The sequence below is a fragment of the Carcharodon carcharias genome, chromosome 4 (genome assembly GCF_017639515.1).
Source record: "Carcharodon carcharias isolate sCarCar2 chromosome 4, sCarCar2.pri, whole genome shotgun sequence".
In the NCBI taxonomy this organism is placed as follows: domain Eukaryota; kingdom Metazoa; phylum Chordata; class Chondrichthyes; order Lamniformes; family Lamnidae; genus Carcharodon; species Carcharodon carcharias.
The window spans coordinates 94,167,271-94,192,628 of NC_054470.1; positions in this window are offsets into that span (position 1 = coordinate 94,167,271).

Consider the following 25,358-nt stretch of genomic DNA (forward strand, 5'->3'; position numbering starts at 1 on the left):
CAGTTGAGGGAAGGAGGTAGGGGGTGATCAACAAGTTTCCATACCCATGTTTGACCTAATGCCACGGCACTTCATGGTGTCCGCAATCAATGTTAAGGATTCCTTGTAGCATTCTCTTCTGACTGTATACCACTGTGTCACCACCTCTGGTGGATATGTCCTACCCTAGGAATGGTTATTGAGGCACCTTGGACATTTGCTGAAAGGTTAAGAGTGTGACTGTCATGCTGTAGTTTGAGTCTATGAGACAGCTCTCCCAATTTAGAATCAAGCCCTGTCATGAAAATATAATAAGTTTCATTATATCATTGCGATCTATTGTGAAGATAGGTTAATGGTGGTGTTTGGATAGGGTCTGCATGTACGTGTATGTGTGTGGGTTTTAATTGAATTGCAGACAGCCGGCCTGAGTGCTTTGATGTATCAGAAAAGAGACGTGGTTTGAAGGGCTAAATACGTAAACATGACGGAAGTTTTAGAATGTGAGGCGTGAAGAGCATTTGCATTTGCAATCTTAGATAAACCGGACTAGCGAATTTCAAAAAGATAGTAAGGTGTTTCACCTAGCCATAAGAGGCTAAGAAAAACAGTGTGTTTATTTTTCCCAAAGATTGCTGATAATATGAGTGTTATGAAAGATTTACATTATGGAAAAAGTAAAGTTACAAAGACATATTGGGACAATGGAAATTACATTAAAAGGGGAGAAACCTGTATAAAAGAGATGAGGTGATGTGTAAGATTTCTAAGATCTAACAAGTGTACACAGCCTCTATGTACCAAACTGCTGTCTCCAGGAACTGAAGATAAGAGAATTCATTTTAAATATTACTGTCCAGGGTATTGTGTGCTTTACCTGGGTCTGTTGAAATCTGTGGCAGGATTTTACGCATTGGCAAGCAGGGGTGGGGCCCGCTTGCCAACGTGTAAAATGACGCACGGTGACATCAGGTGGAACTCCCAACGTCACCACGCCCCATTTAAATTTTCAGGTAGGTAGGGGTGCAGCGAAATTAGCTGCATACTTGCCGACCTGTCAATGGCCAATTGAGGCCATTGACAGAATCAATTTAAGTAATTAGCGGACCTGCCCATCCAACCTTAAGGTTGGCGGGCAGGCCGGGAGCCCCAGCGCGAACTAAAAAAAATGAAACCTCATCCACGGGCAGGATGAGATTTCATGTAGGTTTTTAAAAATTTTAATAAAGTTTTTCTAAAAATTATGGGCATGTCCCAATTCATGTGACATTGTCACACGATGGGACATGTTAGGGAAATTTTATTTTTCTGTTTTTAGGTTTTTAACATTTAGAGCTGATCTCCCTGAGGCTGCACTCAGCCTCAGAGAAATGAGTGCACTCTTTTCTACGCATGCGCAAATGAGCACACTCTCAATTTTGGGATTCCTCCCCCCCCGCCCGCACAGGAAGTGCATAGCGCTTCTGTGCAGATGTCATACTGGGCGGGCCTTTATTGGCACACCCACGTAAAATGGCACCGGGGGGTGCTGATCAGAAGCGCGCCTGTGCGTGCCCACATTTCAACTTCGCCCCCGATGGAGGTAAAATTCAGCCCTGTGTTGTTTTACTGTCGTCTTAACGGAGGTGTAATTGGGAATTAAATTAATGAGGGGATTTAGGAGTTATTACAGTTGTAATTAGTGGACCTATTTATGTGCTTAAAATCATTCCTTTTCTTAATGTTTAATTTAGTTTTACAAAAAAAAACCTCCAAGGCTCGGTGGTCTTATTACTACCGAATTCAAGGTACACATCTTGAAATAAAAATACAATTTGCAGAACAGTTGTGGCAGCTATTTCAAGTTTCCCTCTGTGATTTGAGCAGCTTAGCATTTACCATCCCCAGATGTTAGTGAGAATGAATTTGCAGGGGCAACTCAGCTTGTGTGATATCCAAGCCTGGTGCTTAGATCAGTGCCTGTTGGGGTTCTATTCTTATAGCTTTTCTATAGTTTTGATAGGTCGTTACAGAGGTCAGCATAGAGTTGCTGCTGTGAGTCTGAAAAACAGGCCAAGTGAGAACAGTTAATTTCCTTCCCCAAGTGACATTGGTGAGTCAAGTGGCTTTTTACTATGTCATGATCATCATTACTGATACTAGATTTATTTCATCATTACTGATTTCAGATTTATTTAATTAACTGATTTTTGATTCCCCAGCTGCTGTAGAGGGTTTTGAACTCTTGCCCCTGCATCATTCATCCTGGCCTCCGGACACCTTGTCCAGGAACATAATCACTAGACTACTACCCCATAGACAGTAGACATAAAGTGCTGCTCAGAGATAAGTGCAACTCAAACAATAATGAAAGATGAAGATATGCTACAGTGGAAACAGAAAAGCAAAATACAGCTCAAAATTGACACAGTCTTCAGAATAATGATTTGAAAATCAGGCCATTAGTAGTGCTCGTATCATGCCTGAGTGCACTTTTGCATTAGTTGAAGCATTTACATTAGGGCTGTGGTTCACTTCAACACACATATAAAGAGCATGGCAAATTATTCTGGTATGGTGCTGCTCACTGCAGCGGAGCTATTAGCATGGAGCAACCAGCAATTGCCGAATCCTCCAGCAGCCATTTATCTGACACTGCTTCCCGCACTGTGCTTTCCTGTATTGACCTTTGCACGAGTTATGGTCTGGACCAGAACAGTACAACTTTGTACCAGCCATAGATTTGAAGTCCTTCCAAAGCTCAGCAGTGCAGTCGTTGGGTTATCATCAGGATTATTAGTAGTTAACTAGTCAAATCCAGTTAAGAATAATTAGCAGTCCATTAGTAAAGCCATTGCTCATTCATGTAATAGTGTGCTAATTAACAGTGGTGCAACTGAGCCAATTGTCATTCAACAATGAGAAGCTGTCACTAAAATGATCTCTACAACTCAGCTAAGCAGATCACTATAAACGATAGCACTAATATAGATGGATTGTGGTTTTGGAAAGAAGAATTTGATTGTTGCAAGTGACTGCAACTAATAATCAGTATAATAGGATTTCACTGTGTAGGTTTTCTAGAGTCATTGATGAATTATTAGCTAGATACTGGAACTGGAAGCAGAGTGACATAAACCAACCTCAGTCTGAAATGGGGCCTTTCATGGAATCAGAAGAATTTTGGCATTAGAATACCAAGTTTCATAAACTGTTGAAATGATAGATGTCCTCATGTCCAGTTTCAAACAAAATTACAGGCAAATTACATATTTCCTCAAGGTCAAACATTTGAAAATGGCAAGATTGCTCGGGATAAATGGTAACATTGCAACAAAAGCAGAGGGTCAACATGACAAACCAGGCACTATGTGTGCAGTGGGTAATTATCAATAAGAAGATATGAAATGAGGGGCTGTATGCTGGAATTTGAGCTTGGCTTTTCACTGATTTATATTCAACAGGGGAAAGTCTACCCCACAAGTGCTCTGACTTGGCAATGCATGAATCACACTGATAATGCCAAACAGAGCCTGGGCTCTGGAAATTAAATGCTAATAAAAGTATTGAATGAAGACTATGTTCAAGTACAGATTGTGGATTTGGCTTCAGTGGCATTTCTATGAACTGGTCTTTCTTATAATGTTCTCTGATCAAAGTGGCAATGACATCTCCAAAAATATTTCCAAGATACAAAGTATTATCTGTGGTTCAGATATGATTGGACAACAAAACCCATTTTGAAATGTGAATGAAGTAACATATAAACATCCCACTATGGTTTACTGACTGAATGTCTTTGTGTCCCAGTGATAGGAAGAGGCATGCATTTCTTTAGTTTCATAGGTTAAAAATATCAGCTGTGAATGTAGGGTATCAAAATCAAAACAGGAAGCACTAGAAATAGACAACAGACCGTCAGCATCTGAAAGAAAATGATCAAGTTGCCTCACTTGGTTGAGCTCATTAAGACAATGAAAAGCTTATCCATTTAGAACTGGAAGATCCCAGTTCAATTCCCAGTGTGTGCTCAATAAGCCAACTTTAACCAAATCATATGACAACTGGATTTTGTTCACCCAGGTCAGAAGGGTGTAAAAAGGCCAAAATTCCAACTCATGGTCCCTATGAAGTGTCTCCTGCTGGAACTGTGTGCTTGTGGCTGCTGGGTGAGGGCAGCTTCTGGTTTGGTTGTGATAGACTGCTAACAGTCACCATCATGTGTCACTCCTTAAGTTAGGCTATTTGATCAAGGTACCAGAGGGTTATCCATCTTCTATAGAACTGTAGCTTGTCACTGAATCAACTATTTCATGAGAAGGGGAGAACATTGGTGTAAAATAATAGTGACTAAATGTGACCTTTGATCTGAATTTACATTAGATTCAGATCCTGTATTCCTCTAAGGTGCAGATAGGATTGCCAACTCTGGCTGCAGGTATACCTGGAGGTTTGATCATAGGAGGATTTGATCGCGTGTGGCTTGCCTGCAGTTTGCAGAGATTATTGCATTTACATTTATAAAGATTGGGTCTCTTATAGTTGAATATCTTTTGCTCACAGTTTCTCACCAGCAGCTGTTGTGTGAAAATTTCAGAGAACCAGGAGGCTGCCTATGAGCTGGCGAAGAAAGTGCACAGGCACAAACTATACGTGTGAACTGCAAAGTGCAAACTCTTCTAGACACAGTGCCCAGGAGATTAATCTTCCTTTCCTGTAGACTCTTGAGACAATCTGGGAGGGTTGGCAACCCTGGAGGCAGATAAATATGCAATGCATTTCCACAATTTGCTGTCTTTTTCAGTTGAGTCAATAATAATAAACCGTTCTTTCTATTCTCTGCAAGGTGCATACGTTTACAAAGTATAACTGATGCATCTTTAAAAGATGCTCTGTGAGTGAGGTTATCAGATGATAGATTTTCGAGCTGTGTCACTCAAAACAGCAAAACTGTGAGCAAATGGGTCCATCCTCCTTTCTATTCCACCACAATAAATATAACCACTGTTCCAGTTAGAGATGCCCTTGTTTTCGTTTAAGACCTAAGAGTTTATCAATGAAGCACAGTGTCAAAAAGTAAGGCTGATGTACATGAATCAGATGTATGGATATATGTGCTGACAATAGTAGTATTTTTGAGCAACATTAGCAGAATGAGAACAAAAATACCTGGAAAAACTCAGCAGGTCTGGCAGCATCTGCAGAGAGGAACACAGTTAACGTTTCGAGTCCGAATGACCCAAGGGTATTTTTGTTTTTGTTTTGGATTTCCAGCATCCGCAGTTTTTTGCTTTTATATCAGCAGAATGAGTTTCCTTTCCCTTCTTATAATTTTCCTCCTATTGTTAACCCTTCTAGTCTTTAACTGCCACCTCTACCGCACCCCACCCCCCCGCCCAACCCCCCACAACTTTTTAACCCTCTTGCTCCTTTATCCTCCCACTTTTTGGGCAAGATTTTAACTCATTCAAAACCTATTCACTTGCACAAGAGATAAAATTGAGATTAAAAGAGATTAAATTCCCCACTCTTTAAACTTCCTAATATTTAATCCTATGACCTTTTGACCCACCAGTTCTTTAACATTCCTACCCTTTATCCCTTCTCAACGCTTTAAGCTTGCTACCCTTTAACCCTCCTATTCTTCAATTCCCTAACTCTTTAAAGCTTCTTATAAATTTGTGTAGATGCAAAGAACAATCAAAGGTGATTATATTGGTCAAGTTCTACACTGCATTTGGGGTTTCTGATTTTCATACTTGTTTGTACAATAGTTCTTCAGTTCACTTACTGCTAAAACAGTTAACTTTATTTCATATAATACTGAAGCCAGTATTTTTTAAATATCCATTTAATATATATTTAATTATGTAGAATCCCATTGATAATTGTACAACATGCTGTAGTAATAATTGCCTGTTTCATACCTGTCTTTTCTAACCTAGATGGACAGGAAATTTGAGTCACAAGCATAAAAATAATCTCCACAGCATTTAACATTTATTGCCCTGTACAGCTGATCCTGGGGGAGCATCATAAATAAACAGAGATGGACATCATTCATTTAACATATTGTTTAGTATCAGGACAGAAGCAAATTCCTAATGGGATATTAATTGTTCAATACCATCAAGCATGTTTTTTTTAGAGGAAGGGTGGTTATTGTCAGAGGGAGTAGATTGTCCAGCAGTAATTGAACCTTCCAGCCTGTACATAATCAGCTTACAAAGTTGTTTGTCTAACACTAGAAGAGCAAAACAGTCGTTTTTGCAGAGAGCAGTGATTAAAAAGCACAAATGCTGGAAATCTTAAACAAAAAGCGGGAATGCAGAACATGTTAGTCACCATCTGGGTTTTCACGATGCGTCAAACCTGCAATGTTAACCCATCTCTTTAAGGTCCAATTTTGAAAATGTTCTGCTTTCCAATCATTTTGTCAGTTGTCTACTGTAGGAGGCATATTTGCTGTCTAATCATTTAGTAGTGCACACTAAACCCAATAATGTTGGTACCTTTCCCCATAACATTCCCATTTTAATGAATCCAAGATGGTAGCTATTGAACTTGGGACTGTTTTCAAAACATTTTACTAATTTTCAATACAAAAGATAGCTTCCACAGGTCTGCCTACCCTCCCTATAATCATAAACCAAATGCATAAGGTTGAGTATCAGGGATACAGAATGGCTCAAGACAAATAATTCTCCCTTTTATTGAAACTTGCTGCTGCAGTGTTCAGTGTTATTCTAAAGGTTAGCCACTAGCCACATGTGACTAATTGAGAATCAAAATGTGACTAACTGTGCCTCCAATTAGCAAATAAAAAATAAGAATTGGACATGTAACCACAAGCCTCACTCACATGGCACATGCACTAGATTTTAAACGTTTTGCATATTTGTTGGTCAAATGGTAAAATCAAAAACAAGTGTGGGAGTATTTGTTGATTGTTGTCAGTGCTTTACTTCCATGGTTACTGAATCATGGCAGATGTTTGTTTAGTAAATATGGGCCCTGACAATATTCTGGAAATAGTACTAAAGACTTATGCTCCAGAACTTGCCGCACCCCTAGCCAAGCTGTTCCAGTACAGCATCAACACTGGCACCTACCCGGCAATGTGGATAACTGCCTAGACATGTCCTGTGCACAAAAAGCAGGACATATCCAATTCAGCCGATTATCGCCCCATTAGTCTACTCTCCATCATCAGTGAAGTGATGGAAGGGGTCATCAACAGTGCTAGCAAGTGACAATAACCTCCCCACTGATGCGCTGTTTGGGTTCCGCCAAGGCCCCTTGGTTCCTGACCTCATAACAGGCTTGGTTTAAACATGGACAAGAGAGTTAAACTCCCAAGGTGAGGTGAGAGTGACTGCCCTTGATAGTAAGGCAACATTTGACCGAGTGCGGCACCAAGGAGCCTGAGCAAAACTGGGGTCGATGGGAATCAGGGGGGAGATTTTTCACTGGTTGTAGTCATACCTAGCACAAAGGAAGATGGTTGTTCCATCTCAGTTCCAGGACATCACTGCAGGAGTTCCTCAGGGTAGTGTCCTAGGCCCCTCCATCTTCAATTGCTTCATCCTTCCATCATAAGGTCAGAAGTGGCGATGTTCACTGATGTTTGCACAATTTTCAGCACCGTTCATAACTCCTCAGTCACTGAAGCAGTCCATGTCCAAAGCAGCGAGACCTGGACAATATCCAGGCTTGGGCTGACAAGTGGCAAGTAATATTCGTGCCACACAAGTGCCAGGCAATGACCATCTCTAACAAGAGAGAATCTAACCATTGCCCATTGACATTCAATGGCATTACCATCACTGAATCCCCCACTATCAACATCCTGAGGTTACCATTGACCAGAAACTGAACTGGACCAGCCATATGAATACTGTGGCTACAAGAGCAGGTCAGAGGCTAGGAATCTTGTGGTGAGTAAGTCAGTGGTGAATGTGATGGAATACTCTCCACTTGCCTGGATAAATGCACCTCCAACAACACTCAAAAAGCTTGACACCATCCAGGATGCAGCAGCCTGCTGATTGGCACCCCATCCACAAACATTTACTCCCTCCACCACCGATGTACAGTGGCAGCCGTGTGCACCATCGACAAGATGCACTGCAGGAATTCACCAAGGCTCCTTCGATAGCACCTTCCATGACCACTACAATCTAGAAGGACAAGGGCAGCAGACACATTAGAAACCACCACCTAGAAGTTCCCCTCCAAGTCACCCACCATCCTGACTTCGAAATATATTGCCAATCCTTCACTGTCGCTGGGTCAAAATCCTGGAACTCCCTCCCTAACAGCATTGTGGGTGTACCTACACCACATGGACTGCAGCGATTCAAGAAGGCAGCTCACCACCACCTTCTAAAGAGCAATTAGGTATGGTCAAAAATGCTGGCCTAGTCAGTGATGCTACACCCCATGAATGAATAAAAACAACATATAAAGTACATTTATCTGCCTTGATTAATTGTGTGTGAGGCATTTTCCACTGAAATTAGTGGATGTGGCTAGTCTGCAATTTCTTTTGGGATAGACAGGGTTCTATTGTATTTTGTGTCACTCAGTCAGCTTAACTTTATTCTCAGGTAGAGTTATTTATACAATAAGTAGTCTGGGTGAGTCTAATATAGGACAGTTTTAGAAGTCCACAGACCAATTCCAAAGGGATAAACAAAGCAAGCCATTCGAACAAGGTCCTTTGAATTCTTACAAAACTCAGAATTACCCCCTCCTCAGAAAGAACAATGTCACCTTGTTCCTGAGCAATAGCAGAATACAATTTGAGAATGAAGTAAACACTAGTTTATAAAGCTAAAATCATTCCCCCTGCTTCACAACAAGACAAACAGAACTACAACAAACAAAGCGTGTTTTGTACTCAGAATTTTTTTGAAGAATAGCCAATTGCCAGTATGTCAAATGAAGGTGATTGGCTGAACAACCCCAACAATATTTTCGCTTCCTAGGCACCAAAGACATGAGAATGACTGCATGCAATGTTGATGAGGACCACAAATATGCATTATCTCAGTTTGACAGAGTTTCAAACCACAATAGATGTTGATTTTTCTAATCAAAGACAAATAACCTTCTTCCAGCAGCCCTCTTCCTCCAGGAAGCGCTCTTGTAATATGTTATCTCTTAGCAACTTTCCAATCAAGATGCGAACATGTCAAAGTACTTTATTTCCATTGCAGAAGTATCATAGCATTAAACCAGCCATCTGGTCCCCAACCAAGAATGCTGGCTTTTAAAGAATGCATGAAGTCCATTTTCAGTGAGATTGAAAAACCTTGGGCAACAATACCACATCATCTGGAATGTATAAAGGTTACGTGACCGCAACGTTCTTTTGGTATGTCATCATGAACTGCATGGGAAGCACTGTGAGCGTTACATGGGGCAGAAATATTCACGCAGCAGGTGGGCACATTCCCGACCTGCTCGAACATGAAATGACGTGCGTTGACGTTGACCGAGCGTGTCAACGTCAATACGCAGTTGCGCGATAGTTCGGCACGCCGGAGCCGACAGCACACCTGCTGAGAATTAAAACGCCTGTTAAGGCCATTAAGTAATCAATTAAATTAAACTTTTCGCTGCCCGTCCTACCTAACGGTAAACGGGCAGGCAAAAAGGCCAAGCGGCCTTTGCATTCTTTTGGAAACCTTATCCACAGGCAGGATGAGATTTCCAAAAGCAAATAAAAATAAAATAAAAACTTTAATTTTTCATTAATAACATGTCCCTGCTCATGTGACAGAGTCACATGAGCAGGGACATGTTTCATTACATTTTTTTATATTTTTTCTCAGATCTCTTCATCTCCTTGGGGCAGCTCTGTACCTCAGGGAGATTATGAAGCACCCACTTATGCGTATGCGCAAAGTTCACGCTTGGTCCACTCACCCTCCTCTCCCTGCCCTCACAGGCAGCGCTCAGTGCTGCTGCTCACGGTTCATGCTGAGCGAGCTTTAATAGGACCACCAGCATGAAATCGCGGTCCGGTGCCAATCACAGGTGGCGGCCGACTTCCCAACCGACCTTACCTGCCGAGCACGCTCGCAAAGGGCAAAATTCTGCCTTTGATGTACTTTATTAAATACATTACTATCGTAACATGACAGTTCCACAGTAGTCTTTTACCTCTGTTATGTCTTTCATCATCAGTCGAGCAGAAAACATTTGCAGTGTGGATCAAAATCAACTTCCATTCAAAAATTGGGTAATCAAAAATTAACTTCCATTCAAGCACATTGACGCATCTAGAAAGGAAACATTCTGATTGGACGTATTCTTGAAGGTGTCACCATATAACCTCCTGCCTCCAACTGTCCCATTCACCAGACCCCGTGATTCATTAGCCAACACTTCCATATTTACATTGCACCATCTTTGCACAGCTAGTCGGCAAGTGGATACACTCTTCATTACCTATTAAATGATCTTAACTGTCAGTCCTTCAGCTTTTTATGTCATCTCAGCTAGTTTTATTACTAAGTATCAAAGTGGTAAAATAATTATTTTTTTAAAAATCACATTTTTATTGTCAGCATGATCTTTTTCTCCTTGGTTGCTCGACAGCTGTGTCCTGAGGTCAGTATTTGATTCCTCAAGACTGCAAGGTAATTCTGGAGGGTTGGCAACCCTTGCAGGAAGTGAAGTGCAGAGTCTGGAAAGCTAACTGTTGCACAGCTGCACTTCCCTACCAGTAGAATGTTGGCCATTCATCTAATAAAATGATTAGCAGAAACTTGGAACTAACTTTACAAATAGCAAATGGAGCATACAAAATACTCTGACCCCCATGTTGAGCAACCTCACCTCTCAGTCCTTGGAATCAACTGAGACCTCCTCTTCCCTACCACACTGGGAATCCAATCTGGTCATCTTCACACTCTGAAGCAACTGGGTTTCCACCTCCAAAATGAAAGGAAAGCCTGGATTCCTCCACTCATACCCCGCAAGAAGAGAGACAGGCCTCGTTTAACATCCCTCCTCTTCCTTTGAGAAGGATTCCCCCCCGTCTCTTTTCAAATCCCTCCTTCCACCCATACACCCTTCACCCCATGCCAATGAGAAGCAACGCTTCCTCTCAAACTGCTGAAAAGCAATACATCCCACTTTAAGTGCCTAGCCCCTTACTAATGCAGAAGCAATTCAGGCCTTCCCTCCCTTCCACTGGGAGGAACATCTCCCCTTAGTCATTCCCCACTTTATGCACAGAGAAGGAACTGGGATCTGCCTTTTTCTCTGTCCACTTTGAGCCAAAACTATACCAACCCCACCCCCCCACTAGCGCCTCCACCTCACCCCCAGCCCACCCCTGATCTCCCCACCCCCCCACCCAGCACATGACCAGCCACCATGAAAATGGAAATGACTGTGGTCCAGGACAGTTCTCTGCCTCCCACTGAGGAGAAAATCACCCTTAGCCCATTAAGCGTGCATGATTTCCCCCTCTCCTTTCCCACCGCTTGGTCCCCTCCTCATCTCCCCAACTCTACCCATTTTCTTTTTCCCATACTAATAAATGTATTTTTTCTCATATTGTACAACACAACAAACACTCACTAATGTTGCTAATATAACATGAGCAATTAGAAGATATGGTTTGGTTTGCTCAGTGCCATGCTGTGTTGCATTTGCTATTATAGTAATATAGTGAATGCTTGGCACTGAGGTACCAGGAAAGCCTTGGCTGAATCCTTGTTGCGTCAATAATGGGTGCACGTATCAGGACCAAAGTGAAAGAATGGTTTTACTATCCCAGTCAAGCAAGCCTGTGACAGCACTGTGGGTGTACCTCCACCACATGGACTGCAACAGTTCAAAAAGACAGCTCACCACCATTTTCTCAAAGGCAGTTGGGGATGGGATCTTGCTGGCATGCCTACATCCCATGAATGAATATTTTAAAAAATACTTGTAACAAAATTTACTGCAGTGAAAGGGTAACTGCACTCTAATTTCTGTTGAGATCTAACTGTTTTCTGGGCAGTAAGTTAATAGGCAAGTCCAATTCCAGGCCATAGCGGGGTCTGTTCCTAAGTTGATAAGGTCTGATGGCATTAATACGACTGACATTCTAGAAGTAAACTGTCCATGTACCTAAATATAATATGAAACAGTGAAGAAGGGACTAGATCTATGCAACAGGATGATTATTTGACAGTTTTGGATTGCTTTGCAGGCATTGGAACCAAAGACTCGCTGGGGTATTTTGAAGGAGTTAATTGTTGTTTGGAATAAAGATGATGTTACATAATTGTGTTTCTGTCTCCAGAGTAGCAAAAGCAGCTGGGAGTCGATAATTTGAGAAATGCCCTCAGATTTGCGAGAACTGATGAACCATGTCACCACTTAACATGGGGAAGAATGGCATTGTGCATGTTTAATCAGTTTTTACACACATCTGTGCTTCTCCTCAACCGCTTGTTTGAAAAGGTACATACTCTGTCAAATACAATTTATTGAAATAAAATAGACGGAGACATGAGCTAGTAAACTGTCCCTCTTCCTCAATACTGACATGGAATTTGGGCCGAAGGTTTCTTGGTTGCATTTCTTAGAGAAGTCTCATTAAGCTAGCAATTTGTGGTGAAACAAATAGTTCGTAATGTGAAAAATTGAGACAGCCTGATGAGGCGGGTGCTCGATTTAGCAACTCTATGCTTCACTCACGGTACGATTGCAAAATGGAGAAAATGATATTTTCTTAATCCCAGGGCTGCTAGGAATTGTAAGAATATTCCAGTCAGTGACTAGATCAAACACTGCATGATCTTCTCACAGAAGAAGAATCATTGATAATTGTAGCCTGTTGTCAAATGAAACAAAAATGCTAAAAGCTGCTGACTTATTAATTGCTGTGTGACTTCAACGCTACAGAAATAATTAAGATTTTTAACACATCTTTTTGAGTGGGGAATATAAAATCTCTAACTTGTTTCTTCAACAAGGACAATGATCATTTGGTGAAAGGTGATCAGCTATTAATGAGGTGCTTTATATAGCTTTTATTCTGCTAATTATCTTTGCCCCTGATTTGATAACTGCAACAAAATTTAGATTAGGAAATATTGGCTGGGATTTTCCGGCACCAGTGCGGCATGTCCCACCGTGGTGGATGCAGCGAGCCAGCCAAAAGCCCACTGACTTCGGCGGGACCGGAAGATCTCGCCCATTGAGTTTGATGATAGAACTTCTTAAAAATCCTATTTTCGTCTGTCCTTAATATTCTGTGATATTTTTATATTTACAGCTAACAGACCGGATTCTCCAGAAATTCTGGAAAATTTTGTTCTATTTTTAAACGAACTGAAGTCTTAAGTGTCTAGACAATATCTGGTGCACAGTTAAATAACATTGTGGGCAGAATTTTGCCCTCGGTGGGCGGGCAGGCCCCACCGGCTCGGTGGTGAGCGGGCAGCCAAACTCTACTGCCGAAATGGGGCCCCCCGCCATTTTGAGTGGACGGCCTGCCTGACAGGATGCGCTATGCGCTTCCTGTGCAAGGGGGCAGTGGGGGAGGGATTCCCCAGTGCGAAAGAGCACACTGCGCCCTGAAACCAAGTGCTGTCTCAGGGAGATTACTGACAGGTAAAAAAAACTCCAAAAATAGAAAAATATTAAAATTATTAACATGTCCCCCTCATGTGACAATGTCACACAAGATGGGGCATGTTAATAAGAAACACATAGACTTTATGAAACTTTTTAAAAACAGACTGAAACCTCATCCCGGCAGTGGATGAAGTTTCATGTATAATCTGGAGCCCGCTGGGGCTCTTGGCCTGCCTGCCAGCTTTAAGATTGGATGGACAATCTTAATTAGCCTGTCAATGGCCTTAATTGGCCATTGACAGGTCAGCAGGCGGACAGCTAATTTCGCTGGCATTCATTGCCCATCCATAATTGCCTTGGGAAGGTGGAGGTGAGCCACCTTCTTGAACCGCTGTAATCCCTGTGGTGTAGGTACACCCACAGTGCTGTTAGGCAGGTAGTTTCAGGATTTTGACCCAGTGACAGTAAAGGAACAGCAGTATAGTTCCAAGCCAGGATGGTGTGTGACTTGGCGGAGAACTTGCAGATGCTGATATTCCCAAGCTGCCCTTGTCCCTCTAGGCAGTAGAGGTCAAAGGTTTGGAAGGTGCTGTCAAAGGAGCCTTAGTGAGTAGCTGCAGTGCATCATGTACACACTGCTGTCACTGTGCATTGCTGGTGGATGGGGTGCCAATCAAGCAGGCTGCTTTGTCCTGGATAGTGTCAAGCTTCTTCAGTATTGTTGGAGCTGCACTCATCCAAGCAAGTGGACAGTATTTCATCACACTCCTGACTTGTGCCTTGTAGATGGTGGAAAGGCTTTGGGGAGTCAGGAGGTGAGTTACATTCCTCAGAATTCCCAGCCTCTGACCAGCTCTTGTAGCCACAGAATGTATATGGCTGGTCCATTTCAATTCCTGGTCAATGGTAAGCACCCAAGATGTTGATAGTGGAGGATTCTGCAATGACAATGCCAATGAATGTCAAGGGGAGATGGTTAGATTTTCTTTTGTTGGAGTGGGTCATTGCCTGGAATATGTGTGGGGTGAACATTACTTGCCACTGAGCAGTCCAAGGCTGAATGTTGTCCAGGTCTTTTTGCAAATGGACACAGACTGCTTCAGTATATGAGGGGTCATGAATTGGGCTGAACATTGTAATAGCAAGCTTTATAGGGCAGAATTTTTCCCTCATTGGGCGGGCACGGCAGGCAGGCCCAGGAGCGATTGCAAAGCAGACCACTACCCACGATCAGTCCCCAACCGTGATTTCACGCTGGGCAGGAAGGGGACAGGAGGAGTGCGAGCACTGAAGTTCGTGCATGCTTGTAGGTGCTCGCAGTAAAACCTCCCTGAGGCACAGAGTTGCCTTAGGGAGCTGAAGATATTTAACAATAAAAATAAAGATATTTAAAATAATGAAAACATGTCCCCTCATGCGACTCTGTCACATGAGCAGGGACATGTTAAATAGGAGTGTTAAAAGTTTTTATTTCTTTTAAGTCACTGGTTGAAACCTCATTTCGTCCATAGATGAGGTTTCGCCAAAATTGCAAAGGCCGCTTGGCCTTTTCACCGCCTGGCAACCGAATGGTTGGATGGGCAGCAAAAAATTCCAATCAATTAATTGATTAAGGGCCTTAATAGGCCACTTAATTGTCAGCGGGCTTGCTGCAGACACCCGCGCACTCGCACCAAACAAAATATCGCACAAGTGCATGATGATGTTGAGACGCTCGCCCGATGTCATCACACGCCATTTTAAGTTTGTTCAGGTCGGGTGTGCACCCACACGATGAGGGAAAAATTCAGCCTATAGAAAAGAAGAGACTAATGAAAAGTAGATGTTGGTCATAGAGAGAGAGAGAGACAGGATAAATTATCATGGGGAATGAGGATATGGCAGAGAGGCTGAACAAGTATTTTGTGTCTGTCTTCATGGTAGAAGACACAAGTCGCCATCAAACTCTCTGTCCCTTTCCATCCCACTCTGCTTGTCTTTACCCACATTGCTACACCATTCTGTTGTCTCAACTTTTCTCTTTAGTTTTCTAAATCTTCCTGCACCAAACCTTCCACCCATCTCTAAGTTTAAAGCCCTATACACAGTCCTAGTTGCACAATTCACCAGGACACTATTCCCAGCCTGGTTTAAGTGGATCCCCTCCCAATGAAATAGAGCATTGCAATCCCAGACAGGAATAACTGAAGTAAAGGCCTGCAACTTGAGCAACTTCAGCTCAGGGTTGTTGAGATGGAGTCCCTAGTACTGGCCCCAGTGCCCCATGAATTGAAACCGTTCTTCCCAATCAGCCTTTGAGCCATGTGTTTAATTCACTAAAATAGTGTGTTTTGATGTGTGACTCAGTGAAAATTCTCGAGATTATTACCTTTGCAGTTCCGTGCTTTAATTTGGATTTTAACTCCTCAAACTCAAACTATTGACTAAATCTGAAGTTTTAATTAACCAAACAGATGTGACTACCTCCTGGAACAAAGTGTCCAGGTAACTCTCTCCTCCCTGATTCACTGGAATGTCTGTAGCTCGGACTCCAGCTCAACAACCCTGAGCTGAAGTTGCTCAAGCTGCAGGCCTTTACTCCAGTTATTCCTGGCTGGGATTGCAATGCTCTCCACAAACTCCCATATGCTGGAGTTATGGCACACCACATGCCCTGCCATGTCTATCTAACTTTATTAATTTATTTGATTAGTTACCTTGTCGCTAATTTGTTAAAGTAATAGCAAGCTACAGTCTCTTAATTTAGGGACAAATGACAAATACTTCCCAGCTACAGGAGGTAAAACAAAAAGAATAGAAGTAGAACCTCCTTCCCTCACTGCAGAGAATTCCAGTTTTCACCAAATTCCTGATTTTAGCATTGTACTTATGAAGCTTTTTGTTCTCTTATCGCCATGTGCTCCACACTCTGCAGTAGCAAACTCTGTCTAGCTATATAGGAAGTTTATGACTCACCCCCAAATTATAACTGCTGAGTCAGCTTCCTGCTACAGTAATCAATGCTTATTCAGGCAACCATTTTCAGCTAATTGACAGTGATACAAAGTCCTTTTGTAGAGGAATATATGTAAGAAGTAAGTAACTAATTGAAGCTAGAATGCAAATTGCAAATTATTTCATAATTGCAGTTATATAATAATTGTTGATGGTGAGATTTTATGAAAAGTACTTTATGAATGACAGGGTTGAGAAGTTTAGTTTACAGTTTTGGATTAGACATTGGGATTATTTCTTTTGGCACTGAGAATGATCTCTACAGTGTATCCAGGGTAAGTTATTGTTTCACCTGAGAAAATAATTGTTTCTGGAGTTTCCTTTTTTGACAAATCACATCTCAAAATCATTAAAAGAAGTCTTGCCACTGTTAGCAGACTCTTCCAAATAAACAGTTACAAATAGCACAATGGCATTCCATCCTTTTGTGAATCTGCTTGTCAAGTTTTTTATTTTGTTAACATAAAATTCTTGATTCAGTGGAGAAACCTGATTTTGATCATTGAGGAAATTGGCTAGGAGGAGTTAGTTATTGAGCCAGACAACATGAAGAAGCTGAATTAACACTGTTAGAAATACGTTCATTAACCTAGGGGGCTTCAGCAATCAGGACGTTACAACTGCATGTTAATTTAGTTCCCTTGCACCATTAGGCTCAGCAATCCATTGAAGCCAGTCTCCTGATATTGCCATCAGCGCTCTGAATTTAAAGAGGCTTTGTCATCAGAGAAAGGAGAAATAGCTAAAACAGGCATGCATCATTTCCCTCATGATGATGTTACATTTAAGTAGCACAATAACATTTCCTTGATGAAGGGACACATTTTGACACAAAGTTGTTTGTGAAGTGATCGTGCCACTTGGATCAAAAATTTGTACAAATATACATCCCCAAGAATGGTAATTAATTGTAAAAGTCTGATTTTTAATAGAGAGGATCTGATATCAGACTACCTATTTAAGTAAGGTATCAATTCTGGAAAATGTTATAAGTAAAATTCATAATCATTAATGTTGCACAGAATGCAAGCATATTTAAATATAATTTTCAGAATACAATTTTCCAAACTGACATCAAACTATAGGTCCATTTAAAGTGCTGGGAAAATCTCAGTGAGTGGTGGCCTCATTTGCTTACAGTGGTTTTCACAAAATTGCATCATAATGCATCGTATAAAATTTCAACTGGCAGCACTTTTTGCTCGGTGTGTGGGCGCCCACCCGATATGCATGAGCATAAAATAGCGCGTGATGACATCAGGTGAGCGTCCCGATGTCATCTTGCACTTGCGCAATATCTCGGGTGGCAGGTAGACGTGGGTGCTGGAGCTGCACCCGCCTTAAATTAAGAGGACACTCAAGGCCATTAAAAAGTCAATTGATGCTAATTTTTCATTGTGCAATTTTGAGCTCGTTGCACTGGCCAACAGACAACCGCATCACTACCAAACCTCTTCCTGGTAAGCATAGAAAGAATTTACCCAAAAACATGAATGCAAGAGATAATTTGTGAATTTCAAGCAATATCTGTTCAAGGAGCCAGCCACATATAAAGTAAGAGTGTCCCTTTACATGGGCTGCTATTGGAGAATTGTATCACCATTTAAGAGGCAACAATAGTGAGGATCTGTTTCAACATGTGCCTGATACCTCATTCAAGATGGTAAAATATTGCACCACAATTTTCTTTACTTCTGTATATCCTGGGTGCCGCCTGTGTCAGAAAAAGTCATTTAACATTTTGTCTTTTGTTGCCAATATAAGCAAACGACCCAGTTTCTCATTGGCTCTGAGCTCTCCTCCAGCCATCTGAATCTTCACCACATCCACAGTGGTGTGGCAGCCCAGTAGCTCCACTGCCTTCTTGTAAGGCACAGAGAAAAGGTTTGGAACCCTCCTTCCCCTATCCCAGATTTTGTACTTGTGTGCATATTTACCTTACAAAGACAAAAAGAAAAAAAGTTTAGGCTTTTTTATGTTTGTTCTTGGGGTCACTGAGTGTCACTGGCAAAGCCAACATTTATGCCCATCCCTAATTGCACTTGAGAAGGCAGTGATGAGCCGCCTTTTCCTCTTTTTGTCTTTACAAGATAAAAATGCACACAGGTAAAATGTCTGGGATAGGGGTAGGAGGGTTCCAAACCTTTTCTCTCTTTGCCCTACAAGAAGGCAGTGGAGCTACTGGGCTGCCACACCACTGTGGATGTGGTAAAGATTCAGGTGGCTTGAGGAGAACTCAGAGCCAGTGAGTTCTTGTTCATTCATTATGGTGGTGAACCACCTTCTTGAACCACTGCAGTGCATGTGGTGTAAGAACAGCCAGTACTGTTAAGAAGTGAACTCCAGGATTGTGACCCAGTGAAAACGAAGGATTGGCGATATAGCTCCAAGTCAGGATGGTGTGTATAATAGCAAAATACTGCGGATGCTGGAAAGCTGAAACAAAAACAGAAAATGCTGGAAAAACACAGCAGGTCTAACAGCATCTGTAGCGAGAAAGAAAACAGAGTTAACATTTCGAATCCGTGTGATGCTTCTTCAGAGCTAAAGAGAAGTAAAATGAAATTTATACTGTTTAAGGGGGCTGGAGTAGATGAAGCTGGTTAGAAGGCCAGTGGTAGGTGGAGGCAAAGGAGAAATTGCAGGAAATGTCATTGACAAAAGGACCAAGGGTTGTTAATGATAGTGGTACTGGCTAAAGGAGGTGCTGGTGGTGGAATTAAGGTAAGAAAACAGAACGTGATAATAGCAGGACCAGGGGAAGCACTCTGAAAAGAACAACATGAACAAGTGACAGATGGCCCTTGTGGGGTGGGGTGGGAGGAGGGGACAGTGGTGAGAAAAAAGATTGAAAATAGGATAAAAGGTGGGGATAAAATAATGAATCAAAATGAATAAAAGCCTGAATCAAATTGGCTGAATACTGTTATCTATGATGTTAGGGACTTAAAGCCACCAAGATGGATCGACCACTTGGCCCTTGTGATTGAAGGTAGTTGAAAATGCTTCAGCTTTGTCTTTTGGCTTGATGCTAATGGGAAAGTGAGCAAAATGCCAGGCAATTTGGTTACAGATAGTGGTTGAATACAATTCTCCTGCTGCTGGTGGCCCACAACACATCATAGATACCCAGTTTTGAATTGCTACATCTGTTCTGAATCTATTCCATTTAGCATGGTGGTAGTGCCATGTAACAAAATGGATGGTTTCCTCAGTGTTAAAATGGATTTTCATCTCCACAAGGACTGAACAACACCTTAGGTCACTCCTATCATGGAGGAATACATCTGCTACAAGTAGATTGGTGAGGGCGAAGTCAAGTAAGTTTTTTCCTCTTGTTGGCTTTCTCACCACCAACCACAGCCACAGTCTGCTAGATAAGCCCTTCAGGACTTGGCTAGCTTGGTCAGTGTGGTAATACTGAGCACTGTTCATGATGGACATTAAAGCTCCCCCATCCAGAGAACATTCTGTGACCTTCCCACACACAGTGCTTCTTCCAAGTGGTGTTCATCATGGAGGAGTAATGACTCATCAGCTGATGGAAGGCGGTAGGCAGTAATCAGTAGGAAGTTTCCTTGCTCACGCTTGAAGACTCCCATTGCCAATCCCACCTGACTGTATACCACTGTGCTACCACCTCCGGTGGGTCTGTCCTAACAATTGGACAGAACATACCCAAAGATGGTGATAGAGGAGTCTGGGACATTAGCTGTAAGGTATGGTTCAGTAAGTATGGCTTTGTCAGCTATTGTTGCATAACTGGTCTGTGGGACAGTTCTCCTAATATTTACATTAGTACCCAGATGTTACTGAGGAGAACTTTGCAGAGTTGGCTAGGCAGGATATGCTAAGGTGTTGGTCAGGGTGTCGGCTGGGCAGAGTGTGCCTAACCTTGTTTTGGTGCCTAGGTTCGCTGTTGGTTGGTCCATCCAGTTTTATTTTTATTCCACTTTTCTGTAGCAGTTTAATATAACTGAGTAGCTTGCTAGGCCATTTCAGAAAGCAATTAAGTGGGAACCACATATTTTGCAGTGGGTCTGGAGTCACATGTAGACCAGATTGGATAAACTCAGCAGATTTCCTTCACTGAAGGATGTTAGTGAACCACATGGGTTTTTAAACAGTCCTGTAGTTTCATAATTACTATTACTGGTACTATATTTTTATTCCAGATTTATTAATTAACTGAATATAAATGTCCCCAACCGCCATGGTGAGATTTAAACTCACATCTCCAGTGCATTCATCTAGGCCTCTGGATTACTCATCCAGTAACATTGCCACTATGGCGCTGTTCCTGTATTTGCCACTCAATTGAATGTGTGGAACAATTGAATAAGGTACTGGTCTACATCCTCATAAGGGTTTTTACCGAATGATCATTGATCTACTAGTCACACCTCTTGAGTGTGATGTCCACAGTCAGTGATGGAGAAATGTACAATACACCTTCCCTGCTTTGGTGAGGTCATTGAGTTTCTTGTGGCACTGTTCTACCAGCCTGGACACAAGTGGAGTGGCAATCAGTGCCTTTACCACCTCTGACTATACCCACCTCCTAACCAAATGTGAGAAGTGATATGTGGGGGGAGCTGAGAAGCTGGTTATGCCTCCCCTGCATCTTATCCAGGTGCTAATCTGCCAAGTTGAAAGCCTTCTTCATGGCATCCTCACCTGTGAGAAGGGAAAAGTTTGAGACAATTGAAAGTGTCTGCAAAATAATTTAAATGAATATCTTTAAATAATTGCACTAGTCGTGTGCTGCTTGGCTTGCAATTGCTAGCCTCACTCTAAAGAAGCAACCTCCAACTTTCAGAGCCCTCCACCCTTGCACCTTGAGATCCCAGTCATTCTGTTCCAATTATATATAAACCACACTGTGCCAATTATGTGAGTTTTACATTGAGGCATATTCTAATGTGATTGCAGGAAATTCGGATCTAATTTTTAGGTTGTGGCCCCATGGGACATTACAGGCCAAAATAGTTAGTTTGGGGATTTATGCATGCTTTTATATCAGTTTAGTCCAGATTCTGAGGATTAGCATGTGCTGCTTAATCCCTTAAATGAGTGGTAAACTCACAGAGCTATGGAAATTTGGAATAAGGAAACAGAAATTATTAGTGTGGATGTTGAGAGCCAGCTCATGAGCATAGGTCTCCTGGAAGCAGAAATAAGGCTAAACAGTGCAAATTCATGAATGGAAAGATGCACAGAACGTTTGACCTCTGCAAAATTGTAAATTGCATGGTATTAGATTGTTCACCTGCTTTACACCTCCATCAAAATTGGAAGTTCCGCCAAGCTGTTTTAGTGACCATGTTACATATGGTGGAATGTATCTAAAATAAATGCAATAATTCATTGATACTACAACTATAAGAGGATATGATTTTGGAAGCTGAATAAATGACATATTAAGTAGTATAAATTACAGGCAGTATATTAGTGCTGTTGTGAATTTTGTGCTCATTAGGGAATTGAAATTTTCACATTTCAAGCACCGCGTATCATCAAGCTTTCTAAGGTATTATACGGTAAAGCACTGTTTAAATTAACAGTCTGCCTTAACGAGAAATTGGAAAACAAGCATGACCCGCTGCACCAGAATGATTTAGTTTTGACACCAGTCTTAAATGCAGTGTGATTTCACCATACTTTGGATTCTTTCTGATGTGACTGCAAAGAGACATTTCATTGCTGATCTGCAGAATCTTACCCAGATGGTTGTGAGCCTGAAACCAATACAACGTCAATATGGCATTAGAAACATATCTAGGTTGAATATCCCTGACAGTAGGTGGTGGTGGATACTCAGTATAGCTGTAGACACAGGCTCAAAATTGCATGTAAACTTGTGCTGCAAAAATGGCATAATGCGCTGCTACAAGACATTGAGGAAATTCAGGTATAAGTCACTTACTCCCATTTTTATGCTACATCTGAACTTCCTCAATCTTAATACTGAAAGTCTCAGCCAATGTTAGGTAATGACCTTTGACCCAGAAGCAGTACAGCAAGGAAAATTTGTAATTTTTTTAAAAGGCCTGTGGAATCTGTAATTGCTTTTAGGAATGTTTGAGAAATACTTTGACGAGTTTGCATCAATTTTGAAGGGATAAATTAGAATTTTCTTGGATAATAAGAAACATTGGCCCATGTAACTGGCAACCCTCATTCTGGAAGCAGTACTTACAGGAAAGAAGTTAAGAAAGAAGCTGTGTGGCTGTCAGACACAAAGGAGAGCTGCAGACAGAAAGGAGAGCTACAAGCAGAGGAATTGAAGGGTGAAGGCCCAGATGCAGATACAAAGAGAAAGCAGACAGAGGTAGAAAGAGGAAAACACCAAAAACTTGAGGAGAAAAAGCAAATCATTCTCAGGAAGAGCTCCATTTTTCCTTTTGGCAGAAAAGGATACAGGAGCTCCTGGAGATACTGTGCAAGCTGGTTTATAAGGTCTAAAACCTAGAAAACTGTATGACTAACTCAGAGAGGTTAAAGAGCTGGGTATTTTCCCAGAAGCAGACAAACCATGAACAAAGTTGCTTGAAAAGGAACTCTGGAAAGTTACACCATCAGGACTGCTATGTCCCAAGGGAGAGAGGGCTCGTAGAAGTGTGCTTTGCTGATGATAATCATACCCATGAAACTCAAAGGTGAAAGTTATTGTCAGAGAGGACTGCTGATCCACCCTGCATGAATTAAGAACAGCATATTGTGGAACTATGTAGCTACATTTGTACCGGGTATGATGCACGTGCTTATGGTTGTGTAAGAAGTATCTTTGTTGTATCAACTACTTAAAGTGAAATTTACCTTTCTTTTGAAGCATCATTTGCATGTTAATTTATGTTTAATTTGCATTGGCTCTGATTCGTGTCAAAGTAAAAGTTACAAAAAGCGAAATCCTGTTGATAATTTCTTCATATAGTGTGTGTGTGTGTGGGGGGGGGGCGGGATTGTGTGGAGGGGGCGGTGTCATTCAGTAAATTTAATTATTTTGGTTTATGGTTCTCCTAAAGGGATTGTAACAATTCACATAGCCCTGGTCCCATGCAAAAGTACAGTTCATGTAAATTTATTGAAGGCATGGTAGCTAAATTTGCAGACAACACAAAGTTAGGTTGGAAAGTATGTTGTCAAGAAGACATGAGGAGTTTGCAGATGGATATAAATAGGTTAAGTGAATGGGCAAAAATCTGGTAAATGGAGTATAATGTGGGAAAATGTAACGTTGTTCACTTTGGAAGGAAGAATAAAAAAGCAGTGTATTACTTAAACAGAGAATGACTGCAGAATTCTGAGGTGCAAAGGGATCTAGGTTTCCTAGTGCATGAGTCACAGAAAGTCAGTATGCAGGTACAGTATGTGATAAAGAAGGCTAATGGAATGCTATCCTTTATTATGAGAGGAATTGAACATAAAGGTAAGATGTTATGCTTCAGTTATACAGGGCATTGGTGAGACCGCATCTTAAATACTGTGTGCAGTTTTGGTCTCCTTATTTAAGGAAGGATGTAAATACATTTATGCATTTACATTGGAGGCAGTTCAGAGGACGTTTACCAAATTGATACGTGGAATGAACGGGTTGTCTTATGAGGAAAGGTTAGACAGACTGGCATTGTTTCCACTGGAGTTTAGAAGAGTGAGGGGTGACTTGATTGAAGTCACCTCTCTTGACAAGGTGGACATGGAAAGGATGTTTCCTCTTGTGTGTGGGTCCAGAACTAGCGGGTACTGTTTTCAAAGTTATAGGACAAAGATGAGGGGAATTTTTTTCTCTCAGAGGGTTGTGCGAGTTTAGAACTCTCTGCCTCAGAAGACAGTAGAGGAGGGGTCACTGAATATTTTTAAGGCAGAGGTAGATAGAGAAGGGAATCAAAGGTTATCAGGGGTAAATGGGAATGTGGAACTTGAAACACAAACAGATCAGCCATGATCTTATTAAATGGCGGAGTGAGCTCGAGGGCCGAATGGCATACTATTTTATATGTTCGTATATGTACTCCTTTTCAACTCCTGTTCTCAGTGCAATATAATCACAGCCTTTATGGGAACTGCCAACTGCTTGTTAGAAGGAACATTGATGGGGTAAAAACAGCTCACCCTCAGTCAGTGCTCCACATAAACCTCAGCAGAAAAAACTATTAGCTTCGTAATTAGTGCAACAAAATATTCAATGGTGAAGACTAAGTGACAAAATGTAGGCTTATATCAGAATAGAAAACAATATAATTGAGGCCACATGTTATTTGCTCAACTAGTGTATACATTTACTGCACACTGAACAGGAGCAGAGTGCTGAACTCCCAATAGAATTCAATTTGGGATTTTTAACATCTTATGTACAGAAAAACATTGACGTCCAAGCAAAAGCAGAAAAAGAAATACCTGGAAAAACTCAGCAGGTCTGGCAGCATCAGCGGAGGAGAGCACAACTGATATTTCGAGTCCTCATGACCCTTCAATAGAACTAAGTAAAAATAGGAAAGGGGTGAAATATAAGCTGTTTATTTCTACCTTTCAGTATTCCCCCATCCCCACTAGAGCTATCTGTACCTTATCTGTCCTGTCTTCTACTCTTAATTAGCACATTCCTTTAGATAATATCACCACCTTCAACACCTCTTTGTTCTTTTGTCTGTGACAACTTTTGTTTATCTCCACCAATGACTGGCCGCTTGTCCCAACAAACACCGACCACCAACCCCCCCCCCACCCCCCCACCTTAAACCAGCTTATATTTCACCCCTTTCCTATTTTTACTTAGTTCTGTTGAAGGGTCATGAGGACTTGAAACATCAACTGTG